This window comes from Lithobates pipiens, unplaced genomic scaffold (assembly GCF_037356315.1).
Source record: "Lithobates pipiens isolate NorthernLeopardFrog02 unplaced genomic scaffold, aLitPip1_a1.2 Scaffold_18, whole genome shotgun sequence".
In the NCBI taxonomy this organism is placed as follows: Eukaryota; Metazoa; Chordata; class Amphibia; order Anura; family Ranidae; genus Lithobates; species Lithobates pipiens.
This window is the reverse complement of record NW_027507758.1, coordinates 535,652,282-535,679,964: the sequence shown is the minus strand read 5'-3', so window position 1 is coordinate 535,679,964 and position 27,683 is coordinate 535,652,282.

Below are 27,683 nucleotides of genomic sequence, written 5' to 3'. Positions count from 1 at the left end.
ATGTACAGCCAGCAGACCCCGCGCCAGACAACAAATTTGAATTATTTCTTACTAGGCACATTGAATACTTGTTAAGGAACTAAATACAAACCAGCTAATGAATACTATTTACAACCCTGATTATTTCATCCTGCCTTACTAAATGTCTCAGGAACTGTTGAAAAGGTGTATTTGTGCTTTAGAGTTGACCTCAGGGTTAGTTTAAAAATTACCCTTACAGAGGTACCTCTCTCTTACAGCAAGGGTTGAATGCTTATTTTTGTCTAGGGGCGATGGATAAGCAATAATACTTTATTAGTCACTCCCTGGCAGCTGGAGCACTTCTCCACTCTCCGATATTCTGGGATGTGGACGGGCTCTCTGCATCCTCATGTAAAATGCAGGGCTGCTGGTCATGCATTTTACATCATGATGTTAAAGAGCTGCAACTGGCTGGCCAGAGAATTAGCTTCAGTGGGCCGGTCTTATGTAGAGGAAGAAGCATACAGAAGGCAGAAATAAGTTAAGGATTTCAATTTATTCATCATCCACAAGACAAAACATGCATTTTACCCTTGCAGTGTGGAGGGTTTGCACCACTGCAAGGAAATGCTTTTTATGTCAGGAGTTGGGTTTTATGATGTGTTTCTGCAATTCTCACAATGGTTTTAAAATTTGGTGCACCTATTCCTTACATGCTCAGTTTTCTACAGAGTCTCTTCACTATGGGTGGCGAGGCGTGAACTGCTCCATTGTCTGTTTACACCCTACTAGCTTTGATCCTCTCCACCTCTCCTCTTGTTTTTTTTTGTTTTTTTTAGTGGACCCATTTGGACCCAGAGGTAGGTGGGTGTAAGTGGAAAGTTGGTTTACACTCACCTGTCCATAGGAATGCATGGACCTTCTGATTAATACTTGTGTGAAAGGGGCCTAAAGTTTCCGTACCATGTAGAGATGCTATCATACAGATAAAAGGCGGCATTATCTTGTGTTAAAACTTATTGCATAATGTTTAGCTAGTTTATCTGTGGATTGAAACAAATAAATAAATGGATACATGTTAATGTTTTATGTTTCTTCTTTACAAAACTCCTAGGAGCAGTAAAGTGGCATTTTCTGTATTGTGTTGGAGTCCCATTAGAAATGTAGCTTGTTAAAGGACGGGGAGAAAAAAAATTCAATTGCTCTGGTCCACAGATAATTGTCAATATGCTTTTCTCCAGAAAATAGCTGCTGACAATATATTTAGTTATCAGCTAACATTACACTTCAGGGACCTGTTTATAAAACATAAAAAACAAACTTTGCTGAATGTCTCAGCTGTCATGAATTGTTCCTAAAATGTGTCTACTATGTCCTCTGCTGCTCAGCTCCATCTAGTGATCATAATGCAGTATTTTCCTGAATACTTTAAAGCTGTTGTTTACTGCTGGATGTTTTTTTTCCCCCTTCCTGTAAGGTAAAGTCATAATGTGCTTACCTTAAAACGAAGCTGTTCCAGTGTGGCAATGCAGCCTCTTCCATTTTCACCTGTCTTGCTTCCGGGTTCGCTGGCTCCGGCTCTGTGACTGGCCGGAGCCATGATGATATCACTCCTGCACACGCGCGTGGGAGCTGCCGTTTACGGCACAGGGCTCAGGAGAAACGGCATTGGTGGCTGTTCCTTCGGAGCACATGCGCCACTGATGTCACTGGCTTCATGCAATGTAAATATCTCCTAAATGGTACATGTTTAGGAGATATTTACACTACCTATAGGTAAGCCTTTTGCAGGGAGCATAGATAATTAATAAAAACTTGTTGGACTTGTGTCTTTTTTCAATCTCACCAACTATGTAACTATAGGCATATGTCAGCAGAAGTTTACTTCCTCTTTAATCAGGAATTTGCCTTATTATGGCCACTAGATGGTAGCAGATGATCGTAGGAAATAAACATATTATCAGTGACAGCTGTGCAAATGCCCACAGTAAGTTGTTTCTAAATACCGTATATACTCGAGTATAGGCCGACCCGAATATAAGCCGAGGCCCCCAATTTACCCCCAAAAAAACTGGCAAACTTATTGACTCGTGTATAAGCCGAGGGTGAGACATGCCTGTCCATCCCTGTGTGTGTGTCCGTCCATCCCTGTGTGTCCGTCCATCCCTGTGTGTCCGTCCATCCCTGTGTGTCCGTCCATCCATCCCTGTGTGTGTGTGTGTCCATCCATCCATCCATCCCTGTGTGTGTGTGTCTCCATCCATCCATCCATCCATCCCTGTGTGTGTGTGTCTCCATCCATCCATCCATCCATCCCTGTGTGTGTGTGTCTCCATCCATCCATCCATCCCTGTGTGTGTGTGTATCCATCCATCCCTGTGTGTGTGTGTGTCTCCATCCATCCATCCATCCGTGTGTGTGTGTCTCCATCCATGTGTGTGTGTGTGTGTGTGTGTGTGTGTGTGTGTGTGTGTGTGTGTGTGTGTGTGTGTGTGTGTCCAGCCTACCTGCACCTACACCCGCAGCAGATCGCAAAACGCAGTGCGGAAATGAATAGGGTTTGCAGTGTTAGCTGCATGGCAATATAGTGTGAACCAGGGCTGAGGACCCATTCACTTTGGCAGGGAAAAGGGAATAGTTGAGTCGCAGATTTATTCCCGCTGGCCACCCACACAGAGAAGACCATCCAGCAGCCACTTTGCGTCATAGCCACGACAAAAATCCCATCATGTTTAGTGGGCAGTACAGGTGTGTGTGTGTGTGTGTGTGTGTGTGTGTGTGTGTGTGTGTGTGTGTGTGTGTGTCCAGCCTACCTGTGTCCCGAGCCTTTGTCCCGAGCCTCCGTCCCGTGTCGTGCCTTGCCTTCGTCCCGTCCCGTCCCGTCCCGTGCCGTGCCTTGCCTTGCCTCCGTCCCGTGCCATCTTCGTCGGCGGCCATTGTAAAATTCAAAAGCCGCGCCTCCTCCTTCGCCTGTGATAGGCGGAACACTGAATTTCCCAGCAGCCTGTGTTCCGCCTATCACGGACGTCGTATCATCCTCGTTCATAGTACGAGGATGAGACGATGCCCGTGATAGGCGGAACACAGGCTGCTGGGAAATTCAGTGTTCCGCCTATCACAGGCGAAGGCGGAGCCGGAGGCGCGGCTTTTGAATCATAGAATGGCCGCTGTCTGTCTGCTCGACACGCTGATCGAGCGGGCAGACAGCGATGACTCGAGTATAAGCCGAGGGGGGCACTTTCAGCCTCAAAAAAGAGGCTGAAAATCTCGGCTTATACTCGAGTATATACGGTAGACCCCCAAGTGTTTGCACAATACTTTTACTAGGTGTCATCAGTGATTAATAACGTATTCTTCTTTTTAGGCACCTGGGATTAATTTATTCATAGGACAGTATACGTTTCAAAATGAACATACCAAACATTAGTTACCAGTTACTTGGTCACAGTCATTTTGTGAGGAACATTATCAGGCAGGAAGAGTGTAATCAGCAACTAAATATTTATACAGCCCTGGTCAATCCCTTGGGAGGGTCACCCAGATGGTAGCTGGGAGAATATGTAAATACATAGAGAGACAGAGCATCCAGGTTTGTTTTTCTTAGGAGACCACATCCTAAGGGGGGCTGCTTGCCCCCTTAGGCCATCCTGCCATATGGCTATGGGGTCCCAGGTAGGTGACCTGAGGGTCTGCTTCACTGGAAGCTGCATAAAGATAGCTAAGGGACTGTCATCTGAGGATCTAGTCAGGTATCACAGGGAGAAAGTGTTGCATGAGTTTTGGAAGGAGGCAACCAATTTTTCAAGGACATTTGTGTGTACAGACTGGAGAGAGAGATCCTAGAGACATTGGCTTAAGGCCATTCCCTTATTGGTCAGAGTCAGCTGCATGCATGTTTTAAAGTGCACATAGTGTCCAATGTCCTGAAGAGCTTAGTCTATTTAATTTCTTGTAAAAGCACTTTGCTTGGACTGTCCACCAGAGGAAGATTAATCACCTCAAGTTTGCTACAGGCTCATAGTTCTATAGAAGATAAGTGTCCTCCTATTTTTACATTGAGCTGAAAAGTGACTGCGACTATGTGCCTGGCTGCAGGGCAACTGTTGGAAAAAAAGAACCCTGGACATCTTTCCAGAAGCTCATATGGGGATAGCGCTGCTTCTCTATGGCGCCTTTGGGAATGACTAATCTATTCAAGTCAAATAATTCTGCAAGAAATAACTTCTGAGTGTGGTGCAAGCACATAAAGGTTTCTAATAGTTTACATTTAAAGCTTGTAAAGTCCTGGCTGGCAGTGCTTTAAAGAATAAAAGGAGACAGTGCAGTTACAACACAATGTAAAACAAGAGGGATAGAAGGGAGCTTCCTGAAAAAGCTTACAATCTAGCCAGACCTCATTAATTAGTCAGCTGTCCACATGCCTTTATATACAGTGGTGTGAAAAAGTGTTTGCCCCCTCCTCATTTCCTGTTCCTTTGCATGTTTGTCACACTTAAGTGTTTCGGAGCATCAAACCAATTTAAACAATAGTCAGGACAACACAAGTAAACACAAAATGCAATTTGTAAATGAAGGTGTTTATTATTAAAGGTGAAAAAAATCCAAACCATCATGGCCCTGTGTGAAAAAGTGATTGCCCCCCTTGTTAAAACATACTATAACTGTGGTTGTCCACACCTGAGTTCAATTTCTCTAGCCACACCCAGGCCTGATTATTGCCACACCTGTTCACAATCAAGGCATCACTTAAATAGGAGCTGCTTGACACAGTAAGGTCCACCAGAAGATCCTTAAAAGCTACACATCATGCCGAGACCCAAAGAAATTTAGGAACAATTGAGAAAGAAAGTAATTGAGATCTATCAGTCTGGAAAGGGTTATAAAGCCATTTCCAAAGCTTTGGGAATCCAGCGAACCACAGTGAGAGCCATTATCCACAAATGGCGAAGACATGGAACAGTGGTGAACCTTCCCAGGAGTGGCCGGCCGCCCAAAATTACCCCAAGAGCGCAGCGACGACTCATCCAAGAGGTCACAAAAGACTCCACAACAACGTCCAAGGAACTGCAGGCCTCACTTGCCTCAGTTAAGGTCAGCGTTCATGCCTCCACCATCAGGAAAAGACTGGGCAAAAATGGCCTGCATGGCAGAGTTCCAAGGAGAAAACCACTGCTGAGCAAAAAGAACATCAAAGCTCGTCTCAATTTCTCCACAACACATCTTGATGATCCCCAAGACTTTTGGGACAACATTCTGTGGACCGATGAGACAAAAGTGGAACTCTTTGGAAGGTGTGTGTCCAAGTATATCTGGCGTAGAAGGAACACTGCATTTCATAAAAAGAACATTATACCAACAGTAAAATATGGTGGTGGTAGTGTGATGGTCTGGGGCTGTTTTGCTGCTTCAGGACCTGGAAGACTTGCCGTGATAAAAGGAACTATGAATTCTGCTGTCTACCAAGAGATCCTGAAGGAGAATGTCCGACCATCTGTTCGTGTACTCAAGCTGAAACGAACTTGGGTTCTGCAGCAGGACAATGATCCTAAACACACCAGCAAGTCCACCACCGAATGGCTGAAGAAAAACAAAATGAAGACTTTGGAGTGGCCTAGCCAAAGTCCTGACCTGAATCCTATTGAGATGTTGTGGTATGACCTTAAAAAGGCCGTTCATGCTCGAAAACCCTCTAATGTAACTGAATTAGGACAATTCTGCAAAGATGAGTGGGCCAAAATTCCTCCAGGACGCTGTAAAAGCCTCATTGCACGTTATCGCAAACGCTTGGTTGCAGTTGTTGCTGCTAAGGGTGGCCCAACCAGTTATTAGGTTTAGGGGGCAATCACTTTTTCACACAGGGCCATGATGGTTTGGATTTTTTTTCACCTTTAATAATAAACACCTTCATTTACAAATTGCATTTTGTGTTTACTTGTGTTGTCCTTGACTATTGTTTAAATTGGTTTGATGTTCCGAAACACTTAAGTGTGACAAACATGCAAAGGAACAGGAAATGAGGAAGGCGGCAAACACTTTTTCACACCACTGTATGTGAGCTGATTGCTGTTGCTGGGTGAAAAGGCTATGTGCCGACAGACCACTAAAAAAAATGTAAAAGTGCTGCCTACTTGTTTTAGGGAACACTATAGCGGGCATCCTGTCAGTCAGGGTGTAAACTGAGTTTGGTCAGTGGCTTTTATGTTTCATGCTATGAACATGCTGTACACAGCCCTCCTGCATTGAACCGTGTTTTTTTATGGGATAAAGCTTGATAAGTAAAAGAATAAGGACAAATGACTATTTGGATTGTTCATGGGAGTCCATATCTAATGCATGGTTTACCACTGCCACTACCAGTTAAGACTGCCCACTTAATGCGTCAAAGCATTTATTAAATCAAATCAAAATACACAGCCTACCCTATCACCATTTCTTACATGGTACATATAAAAACATGCTCTATTTACATGATCGGGTTTATATTGTATTGTTTAATACAATAAGAGCCCAGGAACAATACACAGTTATAAATGAAAAGCATGTCACTGTAATTTGCCAGAGATTTCAAGGAAATTACAGTTATCTACATTGAAATGCGTAGATAGTGCTTAGTAACATTCAAGAGAATGTGTGAAGGGGCTCACCTACTTAGTGGTGTGAGCAATCACTGAATAAAAGATAAAAGCCAAACCAGAGGCTTCCTTTCTCCACCTTTTTCCTGCATTTACTTGAAAGGTAAATTTATTTTAAGATTAATGAAATCTTCCTTGTGCAAAGGATTAGCCATTTTCCTTAACGCATAATAGGACAATATTAAAGTATGCAAAATGCAAATGTTGCACATGGAAAGACAGAGGTACATCACTTGTCAAAGGAAAAATGTTAAGCGGCTTGCAAGAGAATTTGATTAAACCCTTCAATACTGCATAAGGGTTCCTTGTTCTACTGCCAAGTAGAAGGTGTTAGATAAAAAGGTATAAAGAGGCTATAGACTAGGAAACATTTTATAGAAGAGCGCCAAGCTGCTAGGTCACACTCAGAGGATGTTCAGAGAGAAAACCTTCATTATAGAGATACACACTAATCACTTCTTTAAACATTTATCCAAACAAAATGCCTTCACATGGACACGGACGGACTTTCTTAGTGACTAGAAAGGAAAAATCTGAATTGTGCACAAACTAAGCAATACTGTGCCTAGTTTGCTCAGAGCTCACATATAAAGGCATACAATCTAACATTTAAATCACATGTTCAATAATTTTTTTACAATTATCATACTTACAATTTGTTTCGTTGAGCATTTTCTTTAACCACTTCAGCCCCAGAAGGTTTTACTCCCTTAAAGCGGAGTTCCACCCAAAAGTGGAACTTCAACTTATCTGTCCCCCCCCCCCCCCCCGGTGCCACATTTGGCACCTTTCGGGGGGGATTATGTACCTGTTTTTAACAGGTACCCTGACCCCAATTCCCTCAGAAATCTGGCAGAAATCCGGACACCCCCCTCCTTTTCCTACTGTCAGGCCAGTAGGAGAGTGCAGCCCCACTTTGTGCATGCACAGTAGGGACCCGACCATGGAGCTGAAAGGCTTCACTGCTGGGTTCCCTTACCGGCAATGGCGGTGGCACCACCTGACAGCCGATGGAAACATCAGCTGCGGTGCCAACATCACTGGACTCTAGGACAGGTAAGTATCCTGATATTAAAAGTCAGCAGCTACAGTATGTGTAGCTGCTCACTTTACATTTTTTGAGGGGAAGGCAGTACTCCACTTTAATTACCAGGCCATTTTTTGCGACACAGCATTGCATTATTTTAACACACAATTGTACAGTCATGCAAAGCTGTACCCAAATAAAATTGATGTCCAAAAATAGCTTTCTTTTAGTGTTATTTGATCACCTCTGCAGTTTTTATTTTTTTTGCTATAAACAAGAAAAGAGCGACAATTAAAAAAAAAAAAAAAAACTATATTTTTTACTTTCTACTATAAAACATATCCAATAAAAATGTTTAAAAAAATCAAATTTCTTCATTAATTTAGGCCAATATGTATTCAGCTACATATTTTTGGTAAAAAAATCCTAATAAAAGTATATTGATTGGTTTACGCAAAAGCTATAACGTCTGCAAATGATGGGATATTTTTATGGAATTTTGATTTATTTATTTTTTTACTAGTAAAGGCAGTAATCAGTGATTTTTAGCGGGACTGCAACATTGTGGAGGACGAACTTTTTTGGAGACCAGTGACACTAATATAGTGATCAGTGCTAAAAATATGCACTGTTAATGTACTAATGACACTGGCAGGGAAGGGGTTAACATTAGGGGCAATCAATGGGTTAAGTGTGTCCCTAGAGGGTGCTTGTTGACTGTGGGGGGTTGCTCTGACTGGGGGAAAACAGTTTAGCAGGGACACAAGATCTCCATCTTCTCCCCTTTTAGAACGGCGATCTGCTTTTTTGTGGAAAGATCGTGGGTGGCCAGAGGATATTGGGTCCACGGACCCGCTGAATGGACACAGGGGAAGCCAATCAGTGGGTCTGGTAGACCCAATATCCGCTGGCCACCCACGATCTTTCCCCAAACAAAGCAGATCACATTCTAACAGGGGAGAAGATGGAGATTCTGCCTCCGGCGGCGCACGTCCCTCAGTGGCTATTGCACGAAATCACGTACAGGTAAGTGATTTTGCGTAGTAGAGCCAAGCTACCGCAGTAAATATGTGGTAGGCAGTCGGCAAGCGGACTGACTAGCAGTAAATAATAGAAAGTCTTAAAAGGACCCTTCCTTCCTATCCTACCTCTGAAGCTGGCCATACATGTTGGGAGCGGCCCAGCAACTGGAGAAGCACCCAGGGGAGGACTATTCAGGAGAAGGCCGTGCGCAAGGCTGGCTTCTCTGAAGGAGCCTGGAGGCTCAGTTGAAGTACACTTCATGGATCTACACTCATACAGTATCGCCGGACTGGCTGAGAGATACTGGTACCGTATGATAGCTCTTTAAATTTGTCTGTGTCCCTCAGTTACACTTAAGTCTGTGGCAGAGACTTTTCCCAAGTATTCGACACTCAAGTCTGTGGCAGAGACTTTTCTTAACACCCCACCAGCTGCTAGGCCTAGTGAGAGGAGCTCTATCCGGGGGTTATAAAATCCAGCTGTGAAACAGTTATTCTCTGGATTTCTTCTATAAGAGACTTGTAATTTTTGCAGTCCAAAGTACCTGAATTTAATCTTAACCCCATAAAAAACAACAACTTCTAGTTAGCGTACCCCCACACAGGGCCGCTGATAAGGCAGTACAGCCAGCCCTCCAGTAGGGGGCCCGAGCCTCATCAGTCCAAAAGGGGGCCCAGACAACTGCAAGAGAGGAGAGCTGTTTTTTCTGCCTTGTGACTCCTGTGCTTTATCCCTATGTTCTACTTACTTGCCTACAGTCACTTTTTTTAGCAAGGTGTCCCATGCTGGGTTTATTCTCGGGGCTGCATCCTGATTTTAGAGCAGCAGGGACAGCTGCACACTGTCTCCCTCTGCTTCTGCCTTGAAATCATTACACTGCCAGTGTTCTGTGGGTCCTTAAACTCCCCCTCCCCTCCCCCTTTGCAGCGTTATCTTGTAAAGAAGAAAGATCGAAGGTAAGAAGTTCTCTGCCTGTTCCTCCCTGATGAGTCCTGAGCTCTGCTCTCCTGACCTCTACTCCGTGCTCTGTGTGAATTGTGGCTGTAGGGTTTGAATGTTGTAGTGCTTCTAATGAAAAGGGGTGACTGAGGAATGGGGGGGGGGTGAAGCTGCAGAAAGTTCAGAATTCCAGCTGACAAACATCTCCACCAGCCACAATGCACCAGCTATTTCTATATGCCACTCCTGAGGCCCCATTCACACTTAGCATAGCGAGAACACATGTTTCTGCATTATTTTTTTATTTTTTTTAGATTGTTTATACATAGGGCAGCCCATTCACTTGAATGAGCACCCTATATTTGACAAACACACCATAAAAGTTCTAGAACATTTTCAGGCATTCAGCCTTGCAAGTTTGTCACATGACAAAATGCAAGCTGTTTTTGGGGTGCCATTAACAATTAACGGCACTACAAGCACTATGCGAGATTGCAGTGCATTTCTAAAATGCATGCAAAGCATACGTTTCCCTTACCCTTTGTCACACCGTCAGGAAATACAAAGTGGAAATGCAGCCTAAGAACTCTTTCACATGGTTGGCTGAGCCATGTATTTATCACCACCCCTAGCTGCACACCCAAATCCTAACAATACCGTCAGACAGGGCTGTACACATTATGTAGTTGCAATGTTTTACTACACAGCTGCAGCATTTTAACACAGGCTGCAGAGTTTGACAGGCAGCACCACCTATCAAACTTCCCATTGAATTCAATGGGGCCACTTTGCAACTGCAAGCCAAACACTTGGCTCACAGTTGCAGCCAAGAGTTGCTCACAGTTGCAGCCAGTCTCGCAAAGAAAAATTACTATTCAGCAATTTAAAAAAATTATAACAAAATACAGGTGGCTGCAAAACGGCATTGCTACCATCGCATTTTTAGCAAAAATTTAATTTGATAATTTTTTTGGGGGGGGGGGGGGGGCCTTGTCAGGTAGGCTGTATGGGGCCCTGTAATTTCTAACAGCAGCCCTGCCCCCACATCCTAACTTGTTGCTAGAATATGAAACGCTGGACGCTAATTTCTAGCATTACAGGAGTAAAATTCTCAATTCTTACTGGAGATTCTTAGATCCTAATTGATGTGCAGCAGAACTAGTTTGCTGTGTCTCCAGAAAAACATATACTGGTCACGCTCAGGTAAGTAATCTGATTATTTTTCTACAAATAATAATGACATTTTGGAAAGGGGAGAAAAAGGAATATGCTAAGTTCTATCAGGGAGGGGGATTTCCACTTTCTTCTGGTTAGCAAACCAAATTCTTACTTCAAACAGTTAAACAATTCCAAATTACATGTTTAGTGAGGGAGTATAAAAATCTGTGGCCCACGTGACTATGCTAGAGACATTGCTATAAATAAATCTTTTCTGCCCATGCACAAGGTTACTGTTTCAAAAAACATTGAGGAGATTTTATCAAGAGTCGGGCAGCCAAAATTTGAATCAGCTATGCATAGCAACCAATCAGCTTCTATGTTTCATTACTAAACAAGCCGAAGATAGAAGCCTATTAGCCACGATGCACAGATTTTCCCCGCTGTATTTTCCATATTTGCAAAATGCATCTAGGAAAGTAATGAAAAGAGAGGAAATTAACTAATAACGTACAGTATATGTTTTTTTCACAGGTTTTTGGCAACAGGTTAATCCTTCTTTTCCTTCCACCTTCATTTAATTTTGGGTAAGGCCACAATATACTACATAGGTTGTGACACCTGTGACACTATATGGAGCCTACTAAAGGGTATCATAATCCTGGAACATGGTCTGTCCTCTACTGTCTGTAATTGTAAAGAGGAAGTAAACCCTGATGGGTTTACTTCCTCTTTGATTCCCTGCAAATGTAAAGCATAATGGACTACTATGCATGCGCCGTAGACAGCGGTGCCTGTCTTTTAGCAAACATCTCCTAAACCGTGTAGGTTTAGGAGATATTTCTTGGACCTACAGGTAAGCCTTAATCTAGGCTTACATGTAGGTCAAAGTGGTTTGTAAGGGTTTACAACCACTTTAAGTGGCTGTGCTTTGTATTTTTTACTGTATCACTTATGTATACGACTTCCTCTCCCTGCTAGTTGGGCCAGAAGCCCCAGATTTGAGGACTTTGGTATCTTTATAAAGGGGAGTTTTCAGTAAGTAGACTGAGAGATAACTGAGCCACATGTCCTTTCCATGTCAGTTTTCATAGCACGCAAAGATGTTTATAATGAGATAATGAGATGTAATGAAGACATAATACCCAATCTTGATCTTTAGTTTGTATAATCAATAACAAGTAAATATGTGCTTTTCAAAATTTACTCTCAATGTTTACAAACTCCAAAATAAACCACAACTTACATATGTTTTCAGAGTTTTCATAGAGAAATAGACTTTGAGGTAAATAGAAAACAGAAAAAGCTGGTTGGAAGACTTTACAGCACCAATATCAAAAACATGTTTTAGGTATATAATTGAAATCTGTTTATTAACAGTTTTCAGTTTATATTACATATGCTTGCAAATATAAAATTTTACTATAGTGCCAGGGGGTCTCCTTAGTCCACCTTTAATGTGCCACATCTGTACTGTATATAGAAGCTTATACAGAAATAATTGCATTTATAAAGCCCAAAAAATATATACATTTTCCCTGCATGCTTTCTTTATTTTGTAAGCAACGGCTTGCCTGTCTGTATGATGAGGCTACGATGCAGTGAACTGGGAACAAGATTAGAATTTTTTTGGATAAATTCTGGTGTCTCTCCCACAGACTTTGGATAGAAGTAACAGGTGTGGAAAAATTGGTCTTTGGGGGTCAGTGGAGCCTTCACACCATAACCTTATAGTGGTACTCTTGATGAAAGCAAGAATTGGCCTTTCTGTCAAAAATTGCTATGATAGGCACTTGTCAAACAGGTACAGAAAAACTTGTCTTTGGGTATCATTGGTGCCTTCATATTGTAACCTATAGAGGTGCTCTTGATCAAAGCAAGAATTGGCCTTGCTGTCAAAAATTTAAATAACATGCACCTGTCAAACAGGTGCAGAAAAATTGGTCTTTCTTTGGGTGTTAATTGGGCCCATGAAACCTACACCAACAAAAATTCTTCCAGGTGAAATCAACACCTACAACTCTAGGCAGCCTAGAAGTCCTGCAGAGATTCCACATGGCAAAAACACTTAATCAGCAACATCCTCATCAGGGGCTTTATTGCTGCTGGTAATGCAGGAAGGATTCATTTTGATAAATGTCAGACGATCCACGAGTCTGTTGACAGATGCGTTACCGCTCTATTATCAGAAACAAAAGCTCCAGCAGCACTGAATGCCCTTTCGGAAAGTAGACTGGATGAAGTGCAGCCCAGCAGCTCAATTGCATACTGGCCAAGTTCTGGCCAGTGGTCTATTCTCATGACCCAGTAAGCCAGTGGATCGTCGACTGGAAAGCTCTCCATCTCTGTTTTCGCACCTAGATGTGGAAGCTGACAGCCCTGGGCGGCGAGGACTAAAAAATTGTGAAATGCATCACTTAGGCGGCCTCCTTTTCCACCGCTCCTCTCTTGACCAACTAAAGCCTCAAAATGATGTTTCCAAGACACTGTAACCTACAAGAGTTAGGAAAAGCATTAAATAAACTCCTCTTTAAGGTGTCCTTAGGGTCCTCCCAAGGGTCCTGTGGATGGAAAACCATCTCTTACTGTTTGACGTATGTCTTTTTCTGCTTCAATGCCTCCTCTCTTGTGTGTTCTGTGGCATAGGAACAATGGTGTCTGCATAAAATCTCTGGCATCATCACCACTAGCTGTATGGAGACATGGGGGCACAACAAGCTGCAGCACTGAGGCCTGTTATGCATCCTTCCGAGTTGCAAGCAGAGTTAACCAGTGTGCTGTGAATGAAATATATCATCCCTGACCATGCTTGATGCACTATGTGTCAGCAGTAACATGGAATTTGTGGCTGACTGCCTTGTCCAATAATGCCACAACATTACCTTCCGTGTGATGGTACAGAGCTGGAATATCCTTACATGAAAAGAAATAGTAACTGGGAACCTGCCGTTGTGGTACAGTACATTCTGCAAATTCATGGAAGGGGGCAGGATCCACCCGACGGAAAGGCAGAAGTTATAGAGCCAGCAGCTTTGACAAGCTTGCATTTAGCTGGGCATGTGGGTGGCAGGGACTGTTTTTTTTTCACTGCAGCAGATATATAGTCCACAGCTGGTGGTGTGCTGCTGGCAGATGTGCTGCAAGGGCATAGGACATCCTGCGCTATACCATCATCCCTATCAGTGGAGGCTGCTGAGAGGTCATGAGGTATAGTGGGGGGCAGACTGAGGTGAATAAGGAGGAGGAACAGATTTGCACCCCTTTTGTGTGGGTTTCAGGTTCTCTTGCCAATGAGCTGAGTGGTGGGAGGTTAAATGCCTTGTCAAGCATGTGGTACCCAAATGGCTGGTGTTTTTGCCACGCTTGATGTGCTTGAGACAAAATGTGCAAATTGCAGCAGTGCAATCAGCTGCACATGTGCTAAAAAAGGCCCAGACGGCTGCGCTGTGAGAAGTGGGCTGGGAGATACGTCCTTCAGCATAGAGGTCCCCACTATGGGGTCTGTGGGCTGCAGTCAATCTTTGCTATAATGACATTTTGAAAGGGCCCCTTCCCGGCAGGACTCTTATTGTGTTCTTAGAAGACATTATTAGGGTACAGCATTTTTCCTTTGCTTCAGTGACTTCTTCGCTCTCTGTACAATGTAGTGTCACACAGGTCAGAGTTAAATGGCCTTCATATTGATTCCATTGCTTTGAATTAATGAAGCCAAAGGCGTGCTGAGCGAGACCTACAGCATGTCCCTATACACAACCACCCATACAATATAAACATGAATAGTATGAAATGACATGAAAAGCATGCTGTGAAAGACAAAGTAAAAAAAAAAAGTATGCACATTTCTTTCAGCCTAAAAATATTATTTGGGTCTAAATGAATCATGTAACATGGGCAACACTGTGGCTTAGTGCTTAGCTCTTCTGCCTTGTAGCAATGGGGTTCTTGGTATGAATCAGAGGTAATAGAGTTAGTGTGGTTTTCCCTGTGCTTGCGTGATTTTGCTCTAGTTTCCTCCCACACTCCAAAGACATGCTGGTGGGTAAATGGGCCCTAGTGTGTGCATGCACAGTATGTATGCATTTGAGATTGGACAATAGATTGTAAGCTCCTGGAGGGCAGTGACTGATGTGAGTGCACAGACTGTAAAGTGTACATAAATTGTTGCCGCTGTGTAAATGCCTATGATAGCACAACACCAGAAATCAGTATTTAATTTTTTTTTTATTATTAGTTGTAGGGCGGAATGGCTCAGGAGGGCATAGACGGGAGCCAGTCTGGACAGTAATAAAAAATATAATATAAACCTTAGAGGCACTTTATTACTGTCCAGACTGGCTCCCGTCTATGCCCTCCTGAGCCATTCTGCCCTACTGTTAAGAGGGTAATCCTGCACACTTTTTCACATCTTGAGTGGTGCCTCTACACTAGACGGTGGATCTGAAGGGAGGGTAAACCCCTTTGAAGCTCTAGATGTGGTTGTTAAATCATTAGGTTGTTTTTACACTGTATGTATTAAATGTTTGGTTAATTATACTAATTGTAACCTTGTCTTTGTTGCTATTTGCTATTAGCCTGTATATCCCCTGAGGAAGCTATTGCGAAACATGTCGGGATAATTGACTGCAAGCACTTTCACCTCCCTTATCATGTGGACCTGTCTCCTTATGTAATATTTGTATTTATGTAATAATTGCCATGTGTCAATTTTAATATATGAATATAAAACTGTATGTTTTATGTATTATTCTTCGTTGCTGTTCTATATCTAGTATTTTAGCACCGTAAAAATCCCTTATCTGTTTCTCCTATTTCAAAAACATTTCTAATTGGGATGAGGTGCTGTTCTCTTTGGGTGTTGATGGAGGTTAGAGTCAAACTTTAAAAAAATTATAGGACAATGTTTTTCCAAGACAATTGTTAATATAATGGAAATGCAAGATATTATTTATAGTTAAAAGCTGTTGGAATCACTTAAAATATTATTATTGCCCTTCTTGCTTGCTCTGTGTATAGAGCCCCGTGCAGCTTAGATTCGTCAGGACTCAAATATTCACGGCTTTCAGTCCGGGGTAGAGAGTTTAAGATCTCCCTGTTTGCGGATGATGTGCTCCTCACATTGACACAACCACGTGCAACTCTTCATGACCTACATAAACTATTGGATGAGTTTGGGTCCTTGTCCGGTTATAAGGTTAATTCTTCTAAATCAGAAGCCCTCGTGCTTAACATATCCTCTTTAGAGGTGCAGCATCTTTCATGCTCTTTCCATTACGCATTGAAGACCTCGGCCATTAGATACCTGGGAGTCTACATAACCCCTGCATTATGAAACCCTCTATAACACTAACCTTAAGCCTTTTTCGCATCAATTAGAATCCTTCTAGCAATCAAACACGCATTTCCTGGCTAGACCACATAGCCTCGATTAAGAGGACTATTTTGCTTAAAATGTTATATCTTTTTACGACCTTACCCATCCCGGTCGCTCTTGCTCACCTTTGTAGTCTCCAGGTGGATCTTCTAAATTTCGCGTGGAACAATAAACAGCATAGGGGTAGTAATTCAATGCATTTTGCCTCCCGCAACAATGGTGGCCTGGCCTTCCCCAACCTGACGTGATATTACTATGCTGTTTAATTTAAAGCTATAGCTTCCTGTGTAACATTACTTGCGTACAACCTCTGGACGCGTATTGATAAATTGTGGCTGGCCCCGATACATCCTGAACTGCTGATGTTGATTTGCATTCTGCCTACTTATTACATTCTATGGCCCTTCTGTGTGGTCTCTGAAGACAGCTCAGACATAAGCACTCCCACATGTCTGAAGCCTCTTTACCAACTGCTTTTCTCTGCAACCGTAAAATGCCTTATAGCCTTACCTTCCAAATTATTTCTCCATGACTGTCAAGGAACCTTTTCCATTTTGGACATTTAGTCAATTCTGTTATGCGTACATTAATGTCGTTTGAGGACTGCGTGACACTTTTTTTTGGTATATGACTTTGTGTTGCCTTAAGGCCATATATCCTTTGGCCTCGGACCAATGTTAGCGTTGTTGTAGAGATTGTGGTACTTTGCTCCACATCTATTGGCAATGCCCTCTTTTGCTTCCTTATTGGAAATCAGTACAGGATCTTCTCCAGAGGCTTTTTGAGGTAGACATCCCATTTCCTTCTATGTTGCTGTTAGCCCTTGTACACACGGTCGGAGAATCCGTCAGAATGTGTCCTATCGGACCGTGTTGTCGGATAATCCGACTGTGTGTGCTATGCATCGGACTGATTCCGTCGGAATATCCGTCGGACCCAATTTTCCAACTTGTTGGAAATATTTTCCGACCAACTGGGCCGATCGGACATACTCCAATCATGTGTAGAGAATTTTGATCGGACCAAGTGCCACGCATGCTCAGATCAAATTCCTACATCAAAGCTATTGGCTACTAGCCTGAATGTAGTCCCATCGTAACAAAATTACGTCATCACGTTCTGAAAGATCGGATTTTTCGACAACTTTGTCCGAGCGTGTGTATGCAACAGTTTCGGACAAGATCCGACGGACAAAATCCGACGTATTTGGTTGTCGAAATCTCCGACCGTGTGTACAAGGGCTTAAAGTGCATCAGTCTAATGTAAACTCTATCAGATGTCCTTGTTTGATATATATTTTTTTTGTTTTCTTTTCTACCTTTGGTTGTGTTGTATATTGGAAAATAAAAATTGTCAAATATATATATATATATATATATATATATATATATATATATAAAATTATTATTGTTTTATTCTGCTAATCTCTATTGTCTATTGGCTTTATTGATAGTAAACAACCAAGGGTAAGGCCTAATGCACACAGGGTGTTTAAAAAAGCAAGCTGCAAAGCCAGTACCGACGCCAGGAAAGAGCGCTTTCACACTGCTGACAGGACTTTTTCTAACACCCTGCCAGCGCACCGCTCCAGTGTGAGAGCCCGAGGGCTTTCACACTGGAGTGAATGAAACCGCTGTTTCAGGGTGCTTTGCAGGTCCTATTTTTAATGCTTTAGCGCCTGCAAAGTGCCTCAGTGTGAAAGGGGTCTAAAAACACACTTTTAGAAGCATTTTGCATTGACGTTAATGCTCGTTTAACTGCATTTAGCCGTATTAGCGTTAAGCAGTGTTTCTTTGCCCTCTTTTATTTTCCACTCCCAAATCCAATTACTACAGCTTAAAAATGCTTGACGTGGCTCAACACTGTATACAGTGTTGAGCCACATTTAGCAGCGTCAAGCGTTTTTACAGCTGTAATGCTGCTGCTCCTGAACGTAATGTTCCTGTTTTTTTTTTTGCAGCTTGAAAATGCCTATGCCAGTTACAGCTCCTAAAAGCCTATGTGTGCAAGGACACATAGGATAACATGGAAAGGTGCTTTAAGCTGTAAAAAAACGACTGACGCCCCTAGGAGCAGCTGTAAAAAAAAGTCCTGTCTGCATGAGCCCTTGTACTGCCCCCTACAGGGAAAAACAATACTAGGCACATAGAAAACGGTTCAGCCCCTTAGCCCCTCCCACTTCACATCTGTTTAGTTACGCTTTAATGTCCTCAGGAGAATGTATTTCTTCTTCCTTTCTGCTGCAGTTTTAGCTTGGATGTCAAGATTTTTTTTTCTACTTTCTACAAGTGGTAGACTCATTCTGGATATTGCATATCCTAGAAGTCTAAGAGCACAGGTTTTCCAAGTTAAATAAGTATGCTTATCTCTATTGTCCATTGACTGACACAGCTTTATTGATACTAAACAACCAAGGGTTACACTGCCACTTACAGGAGAAATTTACACTAGATGCATACAAAACTGATGTTCAGCACCTTAGAGGCTGTAACCCCCCCACACACACACCTGCTCAGAAACAATTAGTGTCCTCAGGAGAATGGATGTCTCCCTGCTTTCTGGAGTAGGAGTAGAGATGAGCTTCTGGTTCAAGTCGATGGAGAGCTTGACCCAAATTCAAACTGTCTGAGGTTCAGCTGCCCAAGTCTCTGACTACTGCTAGTGGTTAAAGAATATGTATAAAAAAAAGTAGAATGTAAACCCAACACTTCATATTCCTGATATGTGCCTGCTGTACCATGTACTTGTATGAAAAAAGTATCCTGTTCTCTTTGTATTGCTTCCTTTGTGTGAAATCCCTGGTGTTACTGCTAGTCCCTCTGCTTTCTTATTAAAACTGACCACACTAAGAAGGCGATCCGATCACACTGTGGTCAGTTCTCTAGCTGTGCTGGGAACTCAGCCTGTTCTCCTCCAATAATCTGACTTTTCCTGACACCCCCCCTCCCCCGTACAGTCATTCACTGTGAAGTTCAGTGTACTGCTGTTTATCCTTCCCCAGTTCTTGTGTAGCTGAGAACAAAGGGAATGTGATCACTTTTAAAAAGGGGAAAAAAGGTATTTATAGTGTTTTTTTTTTTAATATATATCTATACACAAATGTTTTGCCTTTCATTTATTTTTCAAACTGAATGGGTTCTTTCATAAGGTGAGGGTTTACATATACTTTAATTTAGTGGCGGTAGTGAATGTCTTCCTGGCCCACCTGATAACTTGTTTCACATAGTAAACAAGCCAGTGGGTAGCCTGGGTGATGTCATTGACCAAATATGACTATGACCATATTTAATCAGTGTTGTCACTGGCTGGTGAGCTATCATTCTTACTGAAGAGTCCATCAGGAGGTCATCATGTTTGTGTTACCAGGTTGTCATTGATTAACAATGACAATTGCTGGACAACATGATTTACAAAAATTGATTTACACCATTGGACATTTATTTTCTTTAAAATAATGTGCCACTAGATATCCTGCCCTCCCCATTATGTAAATGTTTGCACATCACACAGCCTGGGTAATAATGTACTGCATGGCGGTCACATGTCATTACAATTACCATTCAGTGCATCTGAAAGACTGCCCCGGTTGCCACTGCAGAAGAAGAGCATCATCCAGAAGACCCTTAGACAAAATATGTGTAGCACACTAGCCCCTTGTGGGCTGCTGATTTTGCTCATTTACCTTTTGCCAGCCTGCTCCGATTCCGATCCTCCCATGCAATTCCATACAAGCATCACTTCACACTCAGAACTTTTCAAGTTACTTTATTTGGGAATACATCAATAGGGTGGTATAATGAAGCATATGAGATTCCCTGTTAAATCCCAAATTTGTAATGAAAGGGAATACTAAATCATAGCCATAGCTTTGTGGATTAGATTTCCGTGTCGGCGATCCCTCTCTGGTCTCTCTTTCTTTAATGCACTCTCGCTATGGGCAGAAGAGCATCACTCTGAATAATGCTGTGAATGTTGAAACTCAAAGTCCTAGCCCTCACCACCTACCGTATATACTCGAGTATAGGCCGACCCGAATATAAGCCGAGGCCCCCAATTTACCCCCAAAAAAACTGGCAAACTTATTGACTCGTGTATAAGCCGAGGGTGAGACATGCCTGTCCATCCCTGTGTGTGTGTCCGTCCATCCCTGTGTGTCCGTCCATCCCTGTGTGTCCGTCCATCCCTGTGTGTCCGTCCATCCCTGTGTGTCCGTCCATCCATCCCTGTGTGTGTGTGTGTCCATCCATCCATCCCTGTGTGTGTGTGTGTGTGTCTCCATCCATCCATCCCTGTGTGTGTCTCCATCCGTGTGTGTGTGTGTGTGTGTGTGTGTGTGTGTGTGTGTGTGTGTGTGTGTGTGTGTGTGTGTGTGTGTGTGTGTGTGTGTGTGTGTGTGTCCAGCCTACCTTTGTCCCGAGCCTCCGTCCCGTGCCTTGCCTCCTTGCCTCCGTCCCGTGCCGTGACTTGCCTCCTTGCATCCGTCCCGTGTCGTGCCGTGCCTTGCCGCCGCCGTCCCGTCCCGTCCCGTCCCGTGCCGTGCCGTGCCTTCCCTTGCCTCCGTCCCGTGCCCTCTTCGTCGGCGGCCATTGTAAAGTTCAAAAGCTGCGCCGCCGCCTTCGCCTGTGATAGGCGGAACACTGAATTTCCCAGCAGCCTGTGTTCCGCCTATCACAGACGTCGTATCATCCTCGTCCGTAGTACGAGGATGATACGATGTCCGTGATAGGCGGAACACAGGCTGCTGGGAAATTCAGTGTTCCGCCTATCACAGGCGAAGGCGGAGCCGGAGGCGCGGCTTTTGAATAGAATGGCCGCTGTCTGTCTGCTCGACACGCTGATCGAGCGGGCAGACAGCGATGACTCGAGTATAAGCCGAGGGGGGCACTTTCAGCCTCAAAAAAGAGGCTGAAAATCTCGGCTTATACTCGAGTATATACGGTATTTCTGTGACTTGCAGTGTCCAACCTCCTTCACTAGCCCTGGGAAGCGTTTGATACTGTGGTCCTTGGATACACAGCATATTGTTTCTGAATAGATCCACTGGGTTTGCACTCTCTTTGCACTTTCCCAACAACAGTCCATGCTCTACTCACAGAAGGTTGTTTCCCAGTCTTCTTTCTCCTTAGTTCCTACTTCCTCCCCCGCGCAATCCGGTTCCCCGCCTGGGACGTCCTGGCATTCCTCCAACGCTACATGATGACTCCTGCTCCAGGAACCCGGATTGGCCTCCCTGGAGTCACCTCCGGCTATCCGGCTCTGGGATCTTTGAACTCCTGAGCCTCAGCCTGAACCCGAACTCCAACCTTGAACCTCACTTTTTTTCCCGAGGACATGTGACCCTTTTATGAGAGACCTCCTTCTGTGACCACTCAAATTAACCATTGGTCAGTTCTCTCACATGGGATTTCCTGCCACTCAGGTCTCAGCCCATCCTCTCTGTCCAGCACACCCACCATCCAGCAGAGTAGGCATTCCTCTTTGTCCTGACACTTCCAACCTTGAATCCACAACCAGGCCCAGCAAAAAGACATAGCCCTGGCAAAATGTACCTGTCTCTACACCCTACGCTATCAAAATCACCACTAAGCACCTACCAAAAAGGCAGGGGGCACTACATATGTATATATGTTTAAAAAAAAGTATAGGTGGGGTCATATTCAGGAAATGGTTGGGAGGGGGGTTGTTTTAAATATATTATGCTTTTAGTTACAGTTTCTTTTGAACTAGGATTGATCACTAATTGCATATAAAATTAGTATTATTCTATTTTAATTTTCCTTTTAAATCAAAATGGAAGTATATGCATGACTTTCTGACATTTTGTTTTATTCAAATAATTAAAGACAAATGTATATACATGCAGTGTACAACAGAGTGTCTCTGGGTTAAGCTTGAACTGCAAAAAAGTGTGTATAAATATTTCTCAGCAAAGCAACATGAAGTGCAAACACTAATCCTTGTTGAGTTTTAAATAAATGCACACACTGCATCTATGTATTTATTAATTATTCTTTTTTGTGAATGAGAAAGAAAAAGAGCAGAAAGAAAGGATTTCATTAGAATGTAAAGTGGTATCAAACCCAAAAAAGACCTTTATTATATTGCAGCTTGCCAATTCTTAGATGTAATGGCTGCATTCGTTTTAGTTTAGGCTTTCTTTCTTTTATTTTCAGCTGAAGATCCTGCCAGTAAGTCTGTTGTTTTTAAAGATAACAAGCTGTCTCGCAGTTCCAGGGCTGATGCTTTTGTTCAAAAGGTTGAGATCCCCTGTCCTAGGTGCTTGATTGGTTAATATTTGAGAGCACTTCATGTTGCTTTTTCGAAAAAATCTCTATATATACTTTTCTTTTTAGTAAACATGTAATTTATATTAAAAGTGAACTCCAGCTCAAGCTGAACCCAGAGCTTCTCTATTTTACACTGCATTTATTCAATCATTCTGTACATTTGTCCTTATTTTATTATTATGTAACAGAAGGAGAAAAAGCTATGCAGATACTTAGATTTGTGTTTAAAAGGGAAATTGAAATACGAAAAAGATTTTATATACAATTAGTGATACACATCAATGTAAATGGATCTGTAGCTTTAAGCAAAATCAAATTAAAACAAATCAAGTTTTATTAATTTTTTTAGCTTAAAAAATCAAAATACCCAAGTTGTTAACCTTGTCAGAAAACATATTTCATCTGCATCTTTCCCTGATCCAGAGGAAGGCAAAAACCATTTCAAGCATATACCGATTTGCTCCAACAGGGAAAACATACTACTGACCCTACAATAAAAACTGGATTATTGAATGTCTTGAGACATTTTTTTGTTTTGTTTTGGTGTGGAAGGAATGTTTCCACCAGAACCTGCGAACGGACCGAAAATTTGTGCGAACTTTAGAACCCCGTTAAAGTCTTTGGGACTCGAATGTTTGAAATAAAAAGTGCTAATTTTAAAGGCTAATATGCAAGTTATTGTCCTAAAAAGGGTTTGGGGACCCGGTTCCTGCCCCAGAGGACATGTATCAATGCAAAAAAAAGTTTTAAAAACTGAAGTTTTTTCGGGAGCACTGATTTCAATGATCCTTAAAGTGAAAAAAAGAAATATTTCTTTAAGTATCGTACCTGGGGGGTGTCTATAGTATGCCTGTAAAGTGGCACGTGTTTCCCGTGCTTAGAATAGTCCCTGTACAAAATTAAATTTTTAAAGGAATAAAAGTCATTTAAAACTGCTTGCGGCTTTAATGTAATGTCTGGTCTCGGCAATATGGATGAAAATCAGTGAGACAAACGGCATGGGTATCCCCCCCAGTCCATTACCAGGTCCTTTGGGTCTTGTATGGATATTAAGGGGAACCCCACACCCAAAATAAAAAAAGGAAAGGCGTGGGGCCCCCAGGCCCTATATAATCTGAATAGCAGTATACAGCCGGTGCAAACAAGACAAGGACTGTAGGTTTGTTGTCAAGTAGAATCTGTTTGTAATTTTGAACTGGTACATTTTTAAAGTGTAGCTCCAGTCCAAAAATCTATTTTTAAGCTTTTTGGAAAACAGGGAAGCGTTATCACCCATGTAACATTTTTTCTGTCTGTGCACCTTTCTGTCTCAATGACAAATGTTTTTTGAAAATTTGGGGTTTTTAGTGAAGCAAGGATTGAGCCCTGCTGCAAAGTATTGCATCAAAAATTTTAATTACACGCCCCTGTTAAACAGGGGCTGAAAAATTGGGCCTTAGCCACTGGTGGTGGCACCCAGAACCAAAAATGTTCTTACAAGCTATCAGCATGATCATTGAGGAGGAAGAGAATAGTCACTGAGCATAACAGGATAGTCACTCAGCATCAGCATAGGCAGTCTTGAAGGGATCTGACATTTCAAAAAAAAAAATATTCGGTTACATCAGCATCAAGTGCTTGGTAGCTGGTGGTGATCCAAGACTGATTCATTTTTATGAAGGTCAGTCGATCAACCGAGTTGGTGGACAGGCGCACCCTGTGATCTGTTACAAAGCCTCCAGCAGCACTGAATATGCGTTCCGAAAGAATGCTGAATGCAGGACAGGCTAGTAACTCAATTGCATACTGTGCAAGCTCTGGCCAGTGATCCATCCTCAAGACCCAGTAACCCAGAGGATTTTCGGTGGGAAAGGTGTCCAAGTCTAATCTTGCCCCTAGGTATTCCTGCACCATCTAAATTAGACGCTGGCGATGGTTGCTGGAACTGATCATACCTTGGCTAAAAAATTGTCTGAATGCATCGGTCAGACGGCCACCTTCTCCACCTCTCCTTCTGTGACTGACTGAAGCCTCAGCAACACGTTGTCCAGGACCAGGAATTTGTAACCTCCCAGTCTCTGGGAATGCATTGCTCAGACCTTTCTGCAAGGCTTCCCGAAGGTGTTTCATCCGCCGCTCCCTATGCGACGGCAAGATAAGGTCTGCAACCTTACCCTTGTAACGTGGATCAAGGAGGGTTGCCAGACAGTAATGATCCCTCTCCTTGATCCGACAAATACGAGGATCCTTCGCAGGCATCAGCAGGCTTTGCAGGATCAGAGAGGCCATGCAGCGATCCAGAGTCCTCTGGATCACTAAGGACGACATGATCCGCAGCCACCTCCTCCCAGCCATGTTCAAGTCCACGGGTTTCTTGAGACTGTAAATGATCCCTAAAAGACTGCTGCTGATGCTGAGTGAGAGGCTCCACCTCCATCCTGACACAATCCTCCTCCTCATCCTCTTCCTGTGTGATCGGCGGGCCAGCAGAAACACTGTCTGGATAAAGGGGGCCTTGAGAGGTAAGGAAGTCCTCCTCTTCCTGCCTCTGTTTTGCTTCAAGTGCCCTGTCCATTATTCCACGCAGTGTGTGCTCCAACGGGTGGACAAGAGGGACAGTGTCACTGATGCATGCACTGTCACTGCTCACCATCCTCGTGGCCTCCTCAAATGGTGACAGGACAGTGCATGCATCCCTGATCATGGCCCACTGGCGTGGGGAAAAAAAACAAGCTCCCCTGACCCTGTCCTGGTGCCATAGTCACACAGGTACTCATTAATGGCCCTCTGCTGCGTGTGCAGCCTCTGCAGCGTGGCCAACGTTGAGTTCCACCTGGTGGGCATGTCACAGATTAGGCAGTTCTTGGGCAGGTTCAATTCCTTTTGGAGGTCAGCCAGCCGAGCACTGGCATTATATGACTGGCAGAAATGCACACAGACTTTCCTGGCCTGACTCAGGACATCCTGTAAGCCTGGGTACCTACCCAAGAAGCGCTGCACCAGCAAGTTAAGGACGTGAGCCAAGCAGGGCACATGAGTCAGTTGTCCCTGTCAGAGGGCAGAGAGGAGGTCGTGCCATTGTTGCAAACCACCATTCCTGGCTTAAGCTGGCTTGGCGTGAACCACCTCTCAGCCTGCCCCTGCAGAGCTGACAGAATATCTGCTCCAGTGTGGCTCCTGTCTCCCAAGCACACCAGCGCAAGCACCACATGGCATATTTTTGCCTGCGTACTTGCGTAGCCCCTTGAATGCCTACAGAGCACTGCTGGTTCCAAGGACAAAGCACAGGCAGAGGCCATGGAGGAGGAAGAAGAGGAGGGGTTGGAGGAGAGAGGTGTGTCAGAATCACCAGTAGTAGCATTTTGGAGGCATGATGGCAGTACAACCTCCAATACCACTGAACCTTGTCCTGCATCCTACCCAGCTGCCCGCAGAGTCACTCAATGCTCAGTGAAAGATAGATAACGTCCCTGTCCATGCCTGCTGGACCATATGTCAGTGGTAATATGCACCTTACTGCAGACCGCCCTGTCCAGCGAGGCCAAGACATTGCCTTCCACATGCCAGTAGTGAGCCGGAATCAGCTTCTGTGCGAAAAAGTGGCGTTTAAGAACTTGCCACCGAGGAACCGCACATTCCACAAACTCATGGAAAAGGGCAAAGTCTGCCAACTGAAAAGGCAGCAGTTGAAGTGCTAGCAATTTATCAAAGCTAGCATTCAACCGCTGGGCATGTGGATGGCTGGGAGTGAACTTCTTTTGGCGGTGCAGCTGGGGCAGGGAAATTTGCCTGCTACAATTGGATGTCGGTGTACCGATAGCAGATTGCCCGCAAGTACTTGGCTGTGACACACCTAATTCTACACCTTCACTCCTCTCAGTGCAGGTTTCAGAGAGGACTGAAGGTATAGTGGGGTTGGAGATCCCAGCTGATGAGGAGCAAGGAGAGGTCCGCTTTGTTCTTTGGTGTGGGTCTTTTAGGTACGCTTGCCAACGAACTGCATGGCAGGTCGAAATATGTCTGGTCAAGCATGTGGTGCCCATGCGAGATACTCTTGACACATATGTTGCAAATAGCAGCAGTGCGATCTGACTCACTAGTCTCAAAAAAGGCCCACACCAAATAACTTTTGGAATAACGTGCAGCCGCAGCGCCCTGCGCATGCGGAACTCTGTGGTGTGATGCAGTTGGTCAGCTGGCCCATGGAGGGAATCCTGCCTTCTTGGAGATGTGCCTCCTCCTCTTCCTCTCAGGCACCCACGTGGAGTTAGTGACCTCATCATCCCCTCCCTCCTCATCACTGGAGCAAACCTGGCAGTATGCTGCATCTGGGGGAACATGACTGCCAGATTGCTGTCCTTCTTGGGCACCCCCTCTTTCTAGGCTCACGTTACTGCCTTCCTCTAGCTGGGTATCATCAGAGCCTTTAAAACGCTGGGCATCCTCCTGGAGCATGTACCCAACACTATGGTCAAACATTTCGGGGGACTACTCAGGAGGACATGGTGGGGTTAGGGAAGGAGGAATGACTGATGCCATTGAGTCGAGTGAAGGGGCAATGTTGGTAGCTGCTTTGCCAGACAAAGTATCCTGAGCCTGGGTGAGAGAGGATGAGGAAGATGAGGACGGCTTGGTCATCCACTCTATCAAGTCTAAACAAAAAATGTGTAGCGCTGAGGCTTATAACAACCATAAAGGTCAAAGGACGAACAATACAGTGCAATGTGCAACTCAAAGTCCAATGACTAGTAAGTACTAGAAAATAACAGTCAGTGTGAGGAACTAGATCCAGATGCGAATCAACCGTGGTGTCTCAGAAGTGATGACCGCACAAGGGAGTGGTGCACATGACACGGAGAACATCAATAATATGAATATTTAGTGAGGTACTCTTACCAACAGGGGTGGACACACATACCATCTGGCAGTGGGTCAAATGCGCATGAAAGGTGGACTTTTGGGTGTGGTGCCAAAGTGCCGAATGGTTGTCTTCAAATGCAGTGACACGGTCCCGATCCCAGGGATATGTTCACGGCCACAGGTGGTCTCGACACATGTTTAAAGCTTCAGACTCGACCTCGTCAGTGCTCACCGGTACCGAAAATATCATGAAAAAGGAGGAAAAAAAGTGCTCCATATAGTGCGGATCAGCCAATAAGGATTTATTGGAAAATTTCTCACAATGAAGGAGACATGAAAAAGGACACAAAAATTTTATAAAAATAGCATAAAATCGTTAAAAAAGGCAGTATAGGGCTCTCAGATAGCCAGCCCTATGCGTTTCAACTCAAACGGTCATCTACAGA